The sequence below is a fragment of the Macaca fascicularis genome, chromosome X, assembly GCF_037993035.2.
Source record: "Macaca fascicularis isolate 582-1 chromosome X, T2T-MFA8v1.1".
In the NCBI taxonomy this organism is placed as follows: domain Eukaryota; kingdom Metazoa; phylum Chordata; class Mammalia; order Primates; family Cercopithecidae; genus Macaca; species Macaca fascicularis.
The window spans coordinates 28,980,655-28,995,299 of NC_088395.1; the positions used below are offsets into that span (position 1 = coordinate 28,980,655).

Consider the following 14,645-nt stretch of genomic DNA (forward strand, 5'->3'; position numbering starts at 1 on the left):
AGAAATCTCTATTAATCTGATATGCATAAATCTTGAATTAAGGTTTCCTTTAGTACTGTTACTATTCCTACTGATAATACCTTTTATAGCTTTTATATTTTATTATATATTTCCCATTACCTCCTAAAGTCCTTAGAGCAATCCCTGTGAGGACTGGTATTATTTTCCTTTATAGATGAATAGACTAACACGTGCAGGGATTAAGAGTCTTGATCTATGCCATTTGGCTCATAAATGGCCAGCTCAGTCCTGGAACTCCCAGATGTCCTACTCCTGTACTTCTTGCCTCTCTTCCCTAAATTTTGGATAGTTGAAAAGTGGACGATTATCATCTTCTGAAATCTTCTGTATGTAGTGTAAGATAGATACAGTGTATTTATATAGAGCAGAACATAAGGAGATGGAGGTACTGGCCTAAGGGTATGTATAGATATAAATGGTGTGTGTATACACATTTTAAATGCATGCTAAGTGGAACATGGAAGTTTTTCACATTGACTCAAAGTGATTTATTTGAAGATACTCAATTATAAATGTCACGTCAACTTGCATTCAGGTAAATTATTGTGTCCCTACTTCTAACATTTTTAATACAAATCATCTGGCCAATGCTCATCTCTTCAGACTCATACTCTGTCATTTGTTCTTTTTTTCAAAATCACCATATGATTCAGCTGTATAGAAGTATTGTGGTGAATACTTGTTTCATACTACTTTCTTATTATGTTCCCTCTATCAGTGTTCTCCCTGCCCCTTCTGCAACTCTTGTTCATCCTGGGAAATGCTGGATGATCTTTGAAGATAGCAAATGCTTGCCCCCTCTGTGTTACCATCTTTTAGCTCTGTAGACTCAACATTTTCTGGCACTTACAACAATTTAACTGTCCTATCACATTAAACAACATTGCTCTAAGTCATTCTGGGATTCCTTAGCTCTAGTACAAAACCTGGTACAAATGTAGAAACAATTAATATTGGAATTGGGCTAAAAAACTAAGATACATGTTTCTTTGGGAATTTACTGAAGGAAAATTAGAAGTAAAAAAATTGAGCAACTTTCTAATTGTTTTCTTTCAACTCCAAGTGTTCATTCAATCAGCACATGTTCATGAACACCTATGAAGTCTCTTCTGCTAACCAGGGATCCAGCAGTAAATAGAACATATAACAATCTTACCCTCAAGGAAAATGTTTTCTAATGTAAAGAGATACGCAGTAAGTTATATAAATATAGAAAATATTTTACATGGTGATAGATGTTTTAGAGAAAGATAAAGCAGGAAGGTAGAATATACAATACCGAGAGGAACTTGCAGTTTTAAATGGGATGGACAGGGAAGACTCTGCTGAGTAGGTGATATTTGCAAAAGAGGGGAAGGAGATAAGGGATTGAGGTATTAGGATATCTCAGGGAAGAGCATCCTAAATGTAATATCTAATGTAAACAACAAGAGAAATGAACATGTATGTCATATTCAAAGAAGAGTTCAGAGGTCAGAGTGGCTGCAGCATAGTAAAGAATGGAGGAGAAAAAGAAGACAAGTTCATAAAAATCATGTAATAAGTCTTGTAAGTTAAAAGATTGATAGTTAATATGAGTAAAATGGGATGTGAATGGGAGGTTTTGAAAAAGGCATAATGTCATCTAACTTAATATTTTCAAAGAATATCTCTGGCTTCTGTATTGAGAATCAAATGAGAGAGGATTGGCACGGTAGATTGAGGATAGGAACAAAGGAAAGGATAGGGAGACCAGTTATGAATCCATTGAAATAGTTTAGGCCAGAAATGATGATGACTTGGTTTATGGTGGTAGCAGTAGAGATAATGATAGGTGGTGGGTTGTGAATATATTTTGAAGATAAAGACAAGAGAATTTCATAAGAGGACATATATATATATATATATGAAAGAGTCACGTATGAATCCAAGATTTTGGTTTAACCTTTTGAGAGGATAGAGTTGTCATTTACTGAGATGGGAAATACTGCAGAAGGAACAGATATGAGAGAAGGTCAGGAATTCAGTTTTTGACAAATTAATTTCAAGATATGTTTAGTCATCCAAGTGAAGTTTCCAAATAGACAGTTTGTCATTAAAACTGGGTTTCAAGGAAGCATTCCAGGAAAGATGAAATTTAATGCTATGGTCCTGGATTAGGTTACCCAGGAAGTGAGTATAAACAGAGAAGAGAAGAGTTCCAAAGACTGAATCTTGGGGCATTTCTATATTAAGTGGCTTGGGAGATGAAAAGGAACTGGTTAAAGAGAGTGAACTCCTAAAAAGAGAGTGAACAGTGAGGTAAAAGGAAGACAAGGATTGAAGTCAAGAAGAAGTTAGGGATCATTGGCAAACTTCTTCTATAAAGTGCCAGATAGTAAATATTTTAGGCTTCATAGGCCAAAAGGAAAACAGCTAGAGGCAGCAGGTAAGCAAATGAACATGTTTATGTTATATAACTTTACTTAAAAATGAGGCAGCAGACTTGATTTGATCCATAGGCTATAATTTGCTGATTCCTGTTGAAGAAGTCAAAGTAATAAACTGTTTCCAGGAGGAAAGTGTTATTGATTGTATCAAATGCTGCTTATTTGTCAAAGAAGGTGAAACTTAGGAATTGACCATTAGATTTAACAACTTGGTAGCTGTATTTGTCCATTCTCACACTGTTATAAAGAAATACCTGAGACTGGGTAATTTACAAAGAAGACAGGTTTAATTGGTTCACAGTTCTGCAGGCTGTACAGGAAGCATAGCAGCTTCTGTTTCTGGGGAGGCCTAAGAAAACTTAACAATCATGGCAGAAGGCAAGGGCAAACAAGGATGTCTTACATGGCCATAGCAGGAGCAAGAGAGAGAGTGGGGAGGAGCCACACACATTTAAACAACCAGATCTCATGAGAACTCACTCACTATACAGTACCAAGATGGGATGGTGCTAACCCATTTATGAGAACTGTGCCCCATGATCCAATCAACTTCCACCAGGCCCAACTTCCAACATTGGGGGTTACAATTGAACATGAGATTTGTGTAAGGACACAGATCCAAACCATGTCAGCAGCCTTTAGTGACCTTGATGAGTAGTTTCAAAAGGTGTTGGGAGTAAAGGTATAATTGAAAGAGGAATTTGGGTTAAGAGAGAATTAAGGAGAGACCTAAGAGATAAGAACAAGTCAGTACTTTGGGAGGCTGAGGCAGGTAGATCACGAGGTCAGGAGTTCAAGACCAGCCTGGCCAACATAGTGAAACCCCGTCTCTACTAAAAATACCAAAATTAGCCAGGTGCGATGGTGCATGCCTATAATCCCATTTATTCTGGAGTCTGAGGCTGGAGAATTGCTTGAACCAGGACCGGGGAGGCAGAGGTTGCCGTGAGCCAAGATCATGCCACTGCACTCCAGCCTGGGGCTACAGAGCGAGACTCCATCACAAAAAAGAGGTAAGAGAACAAGTGTTGAAAAATGAACATGTTTCAGTTTCACATTTGAGGGGAATAAAAAAATGGAGCTGAAACTCTAAGTGGGAAATATGGTCAAGAGAGGATGTTTTTAAGATGGGAAAATAATAGCATAGAATACACACAGGAATGACCAGGAAGAGAGGAAGAAATTGGTGATGCAGTAGAGAGTAGAGCTAATTGCTGGAGCCATGTCCTTGAGTAGGTAAGAGGGAATGAGATCTAGAACATACAAGGTGGGTTCCGTCATCAGAACAAAGACTGGTGATCCACAGTGTTGGGCACCAATGCAGGCACGTGGGAAGATATGTTGACATGAGGCTAGGGAGCAACTGTTTACTGATTGCTTCAATTTTCTCAGATAAATGAAAAACAAGGTCATTAACTGACTGTGGGAAAGGAGGTGTTGAAGGTGTGAGGAAAGGGGAGAGAATAAAATAGCCATTCAGACTCGAGATTCTGAAACGTTGCTATATACTAAAATGACCTCAGAGAGCGTTTAAAAATTCCAAAGGCCAGATGATTGTAACCAAGACATCTTTACTCAGAATCTTGGGGTGATGCCTTGCTTTATTGGTTTTTAAAGATTCCCCAATATTTAGGTAAATTTGAGAGTGAGTCAGATTGCTGAGTCATTTTAGGAGCCAACTTGAATCTAGTGGTCATGAATTCAAAAGGTGACTAGTCAGAGAGATTATATGTTTTCCTCCAGAAGTTTCCATAGCATGAGAGTGAACAGTGAATGATTGGAGAGTTGGTGGTAACCGGGGTTTAAGATTTATCAAGTGGGCACCAGATTTGAGAGAGAACAGAGCAATGTAAATATATATTTAAAAAAGTGTTTACAATACACCATGGAGTTTATGCTTGATAAAAAGAGAAGTGATGCCACGAATGGCATAAGGAATAGTGAAAAGCCAGTAGAATGAATGGATTGGAGGGCCTGGTAATATCAACGTGTTGTTGGAATGGGGTACTAGACGGAATTATCTGGAGACTTAGAAGGTGGAGGTTAGAAAGTGTGATGTGTATAACTGAGTTTCTAACAACATCTATCGTATGATCACAGAACCAAATGACCAAGGCAGGGTGGAGGACAAGGTCTCTGGAGTCAAAAAGTTCAGTGAATTACTAGGGCAAGATGGTGAGAGGATTGTTTTCAACAGACACTTAAAGTACCAGAAGTTATGACAAGCATCATATGTTGGAGAGGGTAACAGTTAGGCAGGAGCTAAAATCTTCAGGGAGTGAGGGGATGGTACCACCCATACTTAGATAGCTCCAGATACTGATTCCATCTTTAAACATTTTGAACAATGCAACAGTGTTAATTTTCTTATACTTTATTCAATAGACTTTCATGTGTAGTCAGGTACTAGTATTTTCCTTTTTGCCCTATTTTATTCTGGTTATTAGTAATTCACTAGTTTCTAAAGCTAATTGTATCATCATTTCTTTTTACAGTTGAAATATTCAGTCATTATTTGTAGAGAGCCAATTTTTCTTCTTGAAAGAATGTATCTCTTAGCTACAAGAATGGTCCTGCAATAGTAATAGAATTATTCTCCATGGAGAATACCTTTTTGCTTCTCTGGCTCTCCCTTTTAACATTAGCCTTAATCCGATAGCAAAATCAGCAATCCTAAAACAAAAGGAAAAATAATGATGTTTCTGAAAAGAGAGAGTCAGAAACATTACCAGCACACTGAATATGTATTTCAATCTCTTGGGTAACAAGTTTGTTTTTGTGATGGTTGTTTTTTGTTTTCCCTTTGGTAATGGCAATGTATTCTGGGGAAAAATGCAGTATGTTGATTTTTTTAAAAGCCTATTAAAAATTTCCAAAGTTAAAAATGCCTGAAGCCCTTAATCTACCACATGAAATTGTAAATGATCCCCAGTGGTGGAGTTCTCTGTGATTCAAGTTCATCAGAGTTGACTGATGGATATTTTCAGATCATTCCTGAAGTTATAGTGCATTTCAACAATGAGTATTTAAGGTATAGTGTACAAATGTTCATCTTTCTATGACTGAGATGGCAGAGCCTTTTAGCTAAGACTCAGTGTGATTTACTACCTCTATCTACATCAATCACCAAACATGCAAATCATCTTGACTCTCAGGGGAGCCATGACTCATTCATTGAGATAGAATGGTTCTCCGTCACTTGGCTGGAACTCTCTTCTCTCACCTCCAATGTTTTACACAGGCTGTTTCACAAATGTGAACAAACTGATTTCTCTGCCATCCCAGTTTTTTCATCTCTTCAAATTGATGTTTTTTTCCAGCACATCTTTACTCTGCTAGATCATATTCCCACCCCATTAAATGTTACTGACCATTCTTACCCACTCATATTTATATATCAAGTCAAACGTCTGTTAACATGGGTGAAGTTTATTATAATCATTCTGTGTTATGTTCTCTGTTTAAATTATCCTATCTAATTTTTATATTAATTTCTTAAATAATTCTTTTGTCAAACATGTATAACTTGGACTTGAAATAGCCTAGTGTAAATCTTGAATGTTAGTCCCTGCACCTTCTGCCACATTGTCCATTTATGATGCTTGTAATTAGTTTGTAGATTTTACTTTTTAAGTGAAATATTCCAGAGCAAGAGTTTTCTGTCAAGAGGGAGTTTACAGTTAGGTTGAGGACAAATGCATATATGGGTCACCTGGCTATTTTTTTTCTTGTGTACAGCATACACATTCCTTATTTCTAGCCTACTTCCACAAACAAATCTGTGAATGCTCAAGGGTCCAGTATCTCTAATCTGATAAAATATTATACTTAGATCAGGCACGGTTGCTCACACCTGTAATCCCAGCACTTTGGGAGGTCAAAGCAGGAGGATCTCTTGAGCGCAAGAGTTTGAGTCCAGTCTGGGCAACATAGCAAGACCATATCTCTACTAAAAATTAAAAAAAAAAATTAGTTGGTGATGGTGGCGCATGCCTGTAGTCCCAGCTACTCAGGAGACTGAGGCAGGAGGACCACTTGAGCCTGGGAGATAGATGGTGCTATGAGCTATGTTTGTGCCATTGCACTCGAGCCTGAGGGACAGAGTGAGACCCTGTCTCAAAAGAAAAAGAAAAAAATTCTGCTTAGTCCCATGCTGTAGGTAGAATGAGTCTGGCTTTTAATGGCCTGCCTTGATAAGAGGTCAGGTGCACTTTCTCACACATCGTGCCATGTCTCTCAAAGGAGGACTCCTTATTAACATTGACACTAAATAACTGATAAGCTAATCATGGAGTTTAACTTAATAAACCTGAAAAAGATCCTAAAATGATCTAAAAATCTCTTGGGTTTTTTTCTTTTCACAGAGAAGAAAAATTGAAACAGTCATCTTTCAGGACTCCTGAACCAATGTTTTTTCTATTATGCCATACTACCTCTAAAATAATTGTTTGCTAATAGCCAGCTATATGCAAGGAAATATATTAAGGCATTAAAAATGTTTGAAAATATGATTTATTCCTCAAGGCCCTTAACATCCAGTTGGCAAGATAATGCAAACTACCTGTGCCTCTCTTAGATTTCTTAGCACAGTGTCTATATTTTGTGATGGTCTGTATTGTGTTTTCTTCTCTTCTCCTCCCAGCCCTGTCTTCCTGTTTACCATCCAAATGTGGTAAAAATGCAGATCTACCTTTGTTCTCCCTGCTGAACTAGGGCCTGGCTCATAGTTGGCATTCACTGCAGTTAGGAGAAGAATTGAAGAGAAGTCTACACTTTCTCCTTTTTGTACATGTTCTTCATTAATCCTGAAGTATCCTAACGCAACCCCTAATTATCCCCAGCTCTTTAAGCCCTACCTATCTCCCTTTAACCTTTGCCTGCCTCACTGTTCAAACCCCCTCTCCCATCACTGCTTTTGGGTTTGCATCTACCTCCTGTCCCTGTTTTATGCTACTGTATTTATGCATATATGTTCAATATTTATTAAAATCTTAAAATATACCAGTACCTTAAATAAGAACTGAGGGATAAAGCAGATATGCCTCAAATTTGAGGATATTTTTGTTCTATTTTTTTCTCCAGAACTGATCAGTGCCACAAAATATGATGAGGGAGCAAGGTGTCTGTTTTCTCTTTCAATTTCATTGTTCTAAAGACAACACATTCAGTGTAGGTGCTGTGTATCCATTTCCTGTTTAAATTTACAGTTGTTTTCCAGTGGTGCTGCCTAACTCTCTGCTGATAGCTATACTTGACATTAGGTCATCTGGGCAGCTTGCTGTAATCATCTTTGAGCAAGCTCCTCAGGAACCCAGCTGTGGGCATTAGAATAAAAATTGCGTTCAGTCTTATAATTTCCTCATTTATAATATGGGGATAAGTGTACTACCTTCCTTGTGGGGTTCTTGTGAGGATTAACTGAGTCATTGCGTGTAAAGCACTTAGAATACAGAAAGCACTCAGTAAATATTATTATTCATATGGCGCTCTTCAGTACCCAAAATATAACACCACACTATTTGTATTTAGTACCTTTCTGTTGTGGAAGCTTCTATTCAAACAAGGGTATGTATTTTATTTATTTTTAACATTTTGCTTTTGAGAGAGCTTGGGATACATTTCATAGTTGCCTATTGGCAAAGAGAGACACCAATAAATTGATTTCTGCATCCTGCATCATAAGGTAAGTGCTGAAATGCAGTGATCTGACCATAGGAATAGTGCTTCTGCCACTAAACCTGAGTGTCATCAACCTTACTGGTTCTTTACTTAGATACTCTTGTCCAAAGTTCTTAAACATATCCTCAATACTATCATACATCATTCTTTTATTATTATTTTTATTTAAATAAAAAGCCTACAGCACCCGGTATTCCCAGGCAGTCTCCCACTCAAGTACTCACCAGGCCCAACCCTGCTTAGCCTCTGAGATCAGTCATGTTCAGGGTGGTATAGCCATAGACTCATGAATCATTCTTAACTGCATTTTAGCTAGGAAAAATCCTGAATTAAACTATCATTTCATATAACATAAATATGTTTTAACCATATTAAATGACTTCTCCTTATATGAAATACACATGCATATCCTTTGGTCTAGATGGATACTTGACTGTAATTTACTTTGCTGAAATGTATATCTCTCTATCCACATTTGAATTATTTAAATTACTTGGAGAGCCAAGTTGGCTCCCACACTAAAATTTCCCCTATTGTCCTCCCACTGCTACTTGTTCATGTAAGAAATTTCTCTATCCTGTACACAGACATCAGAGTGTTGTACTCCAAAGAGGCCCTAGGATTTTTATCTCTTCCCCTTTCCCAGTCCTTCTGACAACTTTCCTTCCATTGTTTAAGCAGTATTAAAATTATCCAAATGTTCATCATTGCCTTTTTCTACTTTCAATATTCCTCTAGCAGTGCTGCTAATCTAAAGCTTATGCTCCCGATTTCTCTTCCCTCATGACTTATGATTTATAATGGATTAGCATGAGCCTAGGAGCCACGTACTTCCTCTTGTCCCCGACATATTTAGAACTTTCCAATTTACACTGACATTGGAGTTTGTCATGGGGGCATTTTTGTCCATCTATTTTTATGATATTTCAGTCAACACTGCATTATATTTCCATATCACATTATTCTGATATAAATAAAAATCATAAGGTAAAATACAGGTATTCATTATTTTCTTGGTATTTATCTTATCCACTGAGTAGCTTTGACTATACTTTAAAAATTCTCAGCTTATTTAATAGATTAAAAATTATAACCTGGACTGAATTAGAGGGAATGAAAGTATGTCACAAAAATCTTTCTTTCTGAAAAGGTTTTAACAACGTAAGTACAAACAACTCTGAGGTTTCTGGAAGTTAGTACAGAGAAGGCATAACAAATATGTCATTATTGTCAATATTTTCAATTCACCACTTCAGGTAGGATAAGGGATGTTAAAATATTTTTCTTTCAATATTTAATATCACTAATAGGACCAAGAACATTGGAATAGCATGTGTGTGACATAAGCTCAAAGTTCTAGAGCAGTGCTAGTCAATAGAATTTTCTGCAGTATTGGAAATTTTCAATATCTGCACTCTCCAATATGGAAACAACCAGTCACATGTGGCCATTGAGCACCAGAAATGTTATTAGTGTAACTGACCTGATGCTGAATTTTAAATTGTCTGTACATTTTATTTTAATTAAATTATAAATTTAATTATAAATAGCTACATGGGGCTATTGTCTACCATATTGGATGAACAGTAAAACTTTAGAGACTTCCAGTTTTCTGGTAAGATTGTAATTCACATAATGCTGGTTCATCTTGTGATCATTATCAGGCCAGTGTCACACTACAAAGCAACACAAATCCTATATTAAAACAACCATGTAAAATGACCTATAAGAAACTACCACAACACACTGAAAAATAATTTTGATATTTATGGTTTTGCAAGCATGTCAAAATATTTAAGGATCCTTTTCACACATCTTTCTCCTTGAAGACTTCTCACTATGCTTCTTCAGTGCTTTCTTCTTGTTTCTCCTCCAAATATTTTCCCCCAACTTATCTATACATCTCAGGTATCCTTCCCTTCTCTCATCCTCATCTCTTCTCTACACCTTTTAAGATCTGTCTCTTTATCCATTATCCCCACACATCAACTGGTCCCTAACTGTGAACACTAAACACAAAATCCTCATCCCCAGAGAAGGGATTTGCTATCCATCACAAGAATAAATATTTGTAAAGGCTGAATTGGGGGCTATGTATTAGAGTCATTTCTAGATGTCACCCTTTTTACATCCTCTAGGCAAGATTAATATGAATTTCATGAGGCCTCTAGAGTTTAAGAAAAAAGCTAATGCTTATTGAATGCTTTGAGTTAAGTAGCAGCACCTCAAGGCAATAAAAACACCTCAAGGTCTCTTCCACCTCTTTGATCTGATGAAAAATTGAATAATAAATATAAACTGGCTATGATAGAAACCAATGAGCGAATCACTTTTTATGTGAAATTAATTAACAGAGGAAAAGGTTTAAAAAGGATGCCCTTCATCTTCCCTGAATTGGGAGCTTATCCTTTAGACTTTAGGTTTTGTTCATTTGGGATACAGTCAACAAATATTTGTTGAGCCTTGACTGAGTGTTAGGCACTGTTTTAAAATTATTTTATTTGTATTGGTGATAAGAAGATGGTGATCCTTGCCCGTATAGAACTTACAAATGTTAAAGGAGGCAGAGAGAAAACAAGAAAATCTATAACCTAAATATAAAATTATCAATCGTGATCACTGTAATTAAGAAGTTAATGGAGTTCAATAATAGAATAGCAGGATGGGAATGCCATACTAACGCATGGCCATTAAAAACTAAGTGATCCTATGTAACACATATGCACAGAGATGTTCTTTATAGTTTCATAGATTTGATGTTAGTGCAACCCATCCTTTTATATATTATATATTGCCAGCCTTAGATGGTCTTTGGTAAACCACATCTGAATTTTTTATTAGGAAATGTGAAATAAAGACTTCAGCTTATTCCCTGACGGGGTTGAATACCAATTAACAATTCAGTATGAATAACATTTCCATCTTTACCTAACGAGCACATTTTTTAAAAGGTTGTCCATTTTATGAAAATGAGTAGAAATCGAAAAATGCAATGCTGATAATGCTAAGAAGGATAGACTCATGAAGATTATTATGCATATTGTATTAGCCTCGGGTGGCTCTGAATGCATTAGATATAAGCTGGTAGATGGTGGGCTACATGAGGAAGAAAAATAAAATCAAAGAAGACATAAAATTTGCTGACCCTGCAAAAACCTCAAAGTTGTGCCTAAAAGATGAGATTTAATCGAGTATTTTTAAAAACTAGATGCTAGGTCTTATGGAATAGAAACTTGTTTCCTATCCTGTGAGTCTATTCAATATTTTGCCATTAAGAATTTATTTAAAAATTCTTAACTGCATTATGTAGAAATTACATGGAATGTGTCTTATACATTGTCCTTTCCCCCAAAGTGTTATTTCTTCCCATTTTATACTTAATAGAGTAGAGGTTAAGTAAATGGATGAACATAATATAACTAGAAAATTGCATAGATAGGATTAAAATGTAGAATGTTTTGGCTTCAAAGTCTATATTCTTTCTAATTCATGACTTCTTTATAAAAATATGTTTATCGGTGTTTTTGGTTGGATCATCAGAAAACTGGGTTCTTCCTTCACTCGTATAGACAGAAATAAAGAGTGAAATTATAACATACAAGGGAGTAATTTGAAATATGCTCATTTTTCTTGCTGTTGTCAAAAATGAGTATTTTATATTGTTTTCTTTTTAAAACACAATTTGCTTTCTTGCACAGAAAAATGTATCCATTTTTCTTTAGAAATTTACTAAATTTTTAATTTGCTAATCCCAAGGGAATGATTATTTACTTAGGATTAAGTATAGTCAATTGGTATTACGATGCTGGGAAGTAAAGTGCAGAATTCTATTAAGGACTTAGTGATTTGGATTTGTCAAAGAAGAGTCACTTGGTGATGTAATTTGCATTGTCATGTATATGCAAAGTTCTGTTTCAGCTTGGAGACTTTATCTTTGAATTTTCACTGAGAAGATATTGGCTTTCTGTGTAGTCATTACCCTGGACACACATGTATAGAAAGAGTAACTCCTTAGTACATGTGCTTTCGAAATATTGCCTATGATCGGTGCCTCCTTAGGGAAAGTGAGTTTTTTGTTAAGAGTCTGAAAGTCTATTTAGGAAAGTTGTTTTCAAAGAGTGTCCTGAAGCTTACTTGGTCTGACTTAACAGCAAAGTCAATTTAACAGAGTCTGCCTTGCAGAATCCTGGATCTATCAGAGATTTAGTTCTCCATGCTGTGTGGGAAAATTATACTGGCTGATTTCAGGAGAAGTTACTGTGGGATCACAATTTGGCACATTTCTGCTGAAGCCAGAAACCTGGATGCCTTGCTCTTTGTGAGGTATCAAAAATAAAAATTCATGAAATTCTGACATCCTTCCTGCTCCTTTATCTGGGTTAAATGCTGTGGTAAAATTCTCTTTTGGTTGAAATATTTAAGAAGAAAAGCAATACATATGAACAAACACACATTTATACACACACACACACACACACACACACACACACACACTTGCTTTTCTTTACTTGAATTATCTTGTTGAATCCTAATTACTGTACTCATATACTGCTTCTTCCCAGAGAATATAGAATATTACTGTTATCAAGATATGCCACACATATCCTCACTGGTGACCTACCCTCTCAATTCTCTTTGCTGGTTTATTGGATTAAAATAGAGAAGCAGAAATCTTATGTAGGAGGAATATGTTGACAAGTGGTGGGTTTTATCTTGATAATTTCACCAAATATATGAATTGACGTTGTCAGTCACTAAAGTAAGTGTGCTGAATGCCCTCTGTGTGTGCATCAGGACAAGTGGTCTAATCAAGTTCAAATGTGCTGTGTCTATTTGGCTCAGCTTAATTAAAATTCAGCCCTGCTTTTGAGCAAGCCACAGTGGGTTGGCAGACCTTCAAAGGGCTATATTGCAGCAAACAATAAAAGTGATAAAGGCACACAATAGCAATAAATACAATGCAAATGCCTCTGTTACTCACAAATCCAGTGGAAAATGATTGCTTGGAACATGCTTATCCACTTCTCATCATAAAATTAAAGTTTTTGCATCACTGTATTTTTAAGTATGCCTACATTCTCCTTGTCAATGGGCTTTTTTTGTTTGTTTGTTTGTTTTACTACTGATGGAGTGAAAGAAAATGATAGTAAGATAAATCAGCTCAATACAAATCAAATACTTTTTAAATTTTTACAACTTTTGTGTTATTTTTTACACATATGGGTGACAACTTACTAAAAGGATTTTTACCTCTATGAAGAAGACAGCCATAATTCATCCACCATTCATTTGTAGTGGAGGTGGTATATTCTTGGTGATCATCCTTTTTTTTTTTTTTTCCAGTCCACTGTTTTTGGCTGGCTGCCACGGTCCCAGATTTTCTCACAAACTGCCATCTGGCATTCTTGCTGTCCCTCACATATAGCTTTGTCAGGACCTCCTCCAAGCAGGCTGGAGAATTTCACAGCTCGGGGGCATGGGAGTATACACGAAGTTGCAGCCACTTCAGGGTTGATTTCTCACCTACAACCCACGTATCTGTCACTGCTAGATGTTTAGTGGAAAGAGCTGCTAGGGCACTGGAGATTAGGGGACCTGGAAAGAAGTATCAACTCACCTCTGATGAGCTGTATTTGTAGCCACTCTGCATTTGAAGAACAGAGATTTTAAAAATCTAATCTCTGTATTTTACATAATCATTGTGGACCATAACTGTGGGTAAATTATTATGAAAGATGCTTCTAAAAATTCAAGATGGAGATATTGATATTATAGTATCTCTTATAGCACACGTGATTGTTGTATCATTTCAAAGTTTTCAATGAATGCTTTTATCTAGTCAGATGGAATCTGTATATATAATTCCACAACGTAACTAAGATATAAGAGAAGGAAAGTTTCACATTGCATCCAAAATATATACATGAGGCCACCAATGGTAGAAATCTGGAAGTGTTTTTGTTACAGTTTTCAACGTAGTGAGACACTATCTCTTCTGTGTGTATGCTTTAGGTTTCATTTTGGCTTCTAGGCTTTGATCAAGCACTGAGATAGTTCTTATAAAGATATGTTTCACCATTGTATTAACTACGTCACTGACTTCAATAGGTGAAAGAGATGCACTGGGATAGAGCCATCACAACTGTTTACAAAATTCTGGCCAGTGGAACGGCTAGTCACAAGGCCAAGATTTTGTGAACCGTGGTCTATGGCTGTATCTCAGTACATCTCTTATCTTCTGGAGTGGAAGCCACATGCTTTTCACTTCTTTTATATTTCATCCATTACCTACTAATTGCCCTTAAATCATCCTAAACTTTGATTGTTTTCTTATTCTATTCAAATAATAAATGGCAGAAAATAAATTTGAAAACACTATTTAATTATTAATATAAGTAACATGCTCTCTTAACACGCTGAAGAATATCATACTTTCAAGTGAGAGAAGCCAGATCAAGTGTTAGTTTTTATTTTAGATGCCACGTTAAGATAATAGCCTTTAGAAAAGGCGTACACCTGTAGTGACACACTGACAGT

The 14,645-nt window shown here is 36.3% G+C and overlaps 1 protein-coding gene and 1 pseudogene across 1 annotated transcript in view; one reads left to right on the plus strand and one right to left on the minus strand.

The window, feature by feature from the left end:
• The window catches only part of IL1RAPL1 (interleukin 1 receptor accessory protein like 1), a 1,418,294-nt gene that overhangs the window by 400,033 nt on the left and 1,003,616 nt on the right, over positions 1 to 14,645 (plus strand). The gene's annotated exons all lie outside the window — the stretch shown is intronic.
• Positions 8,284 to 8,392, minus strand: LOC123571557 (5S ribosomal RNA; annotated as a pseudogene).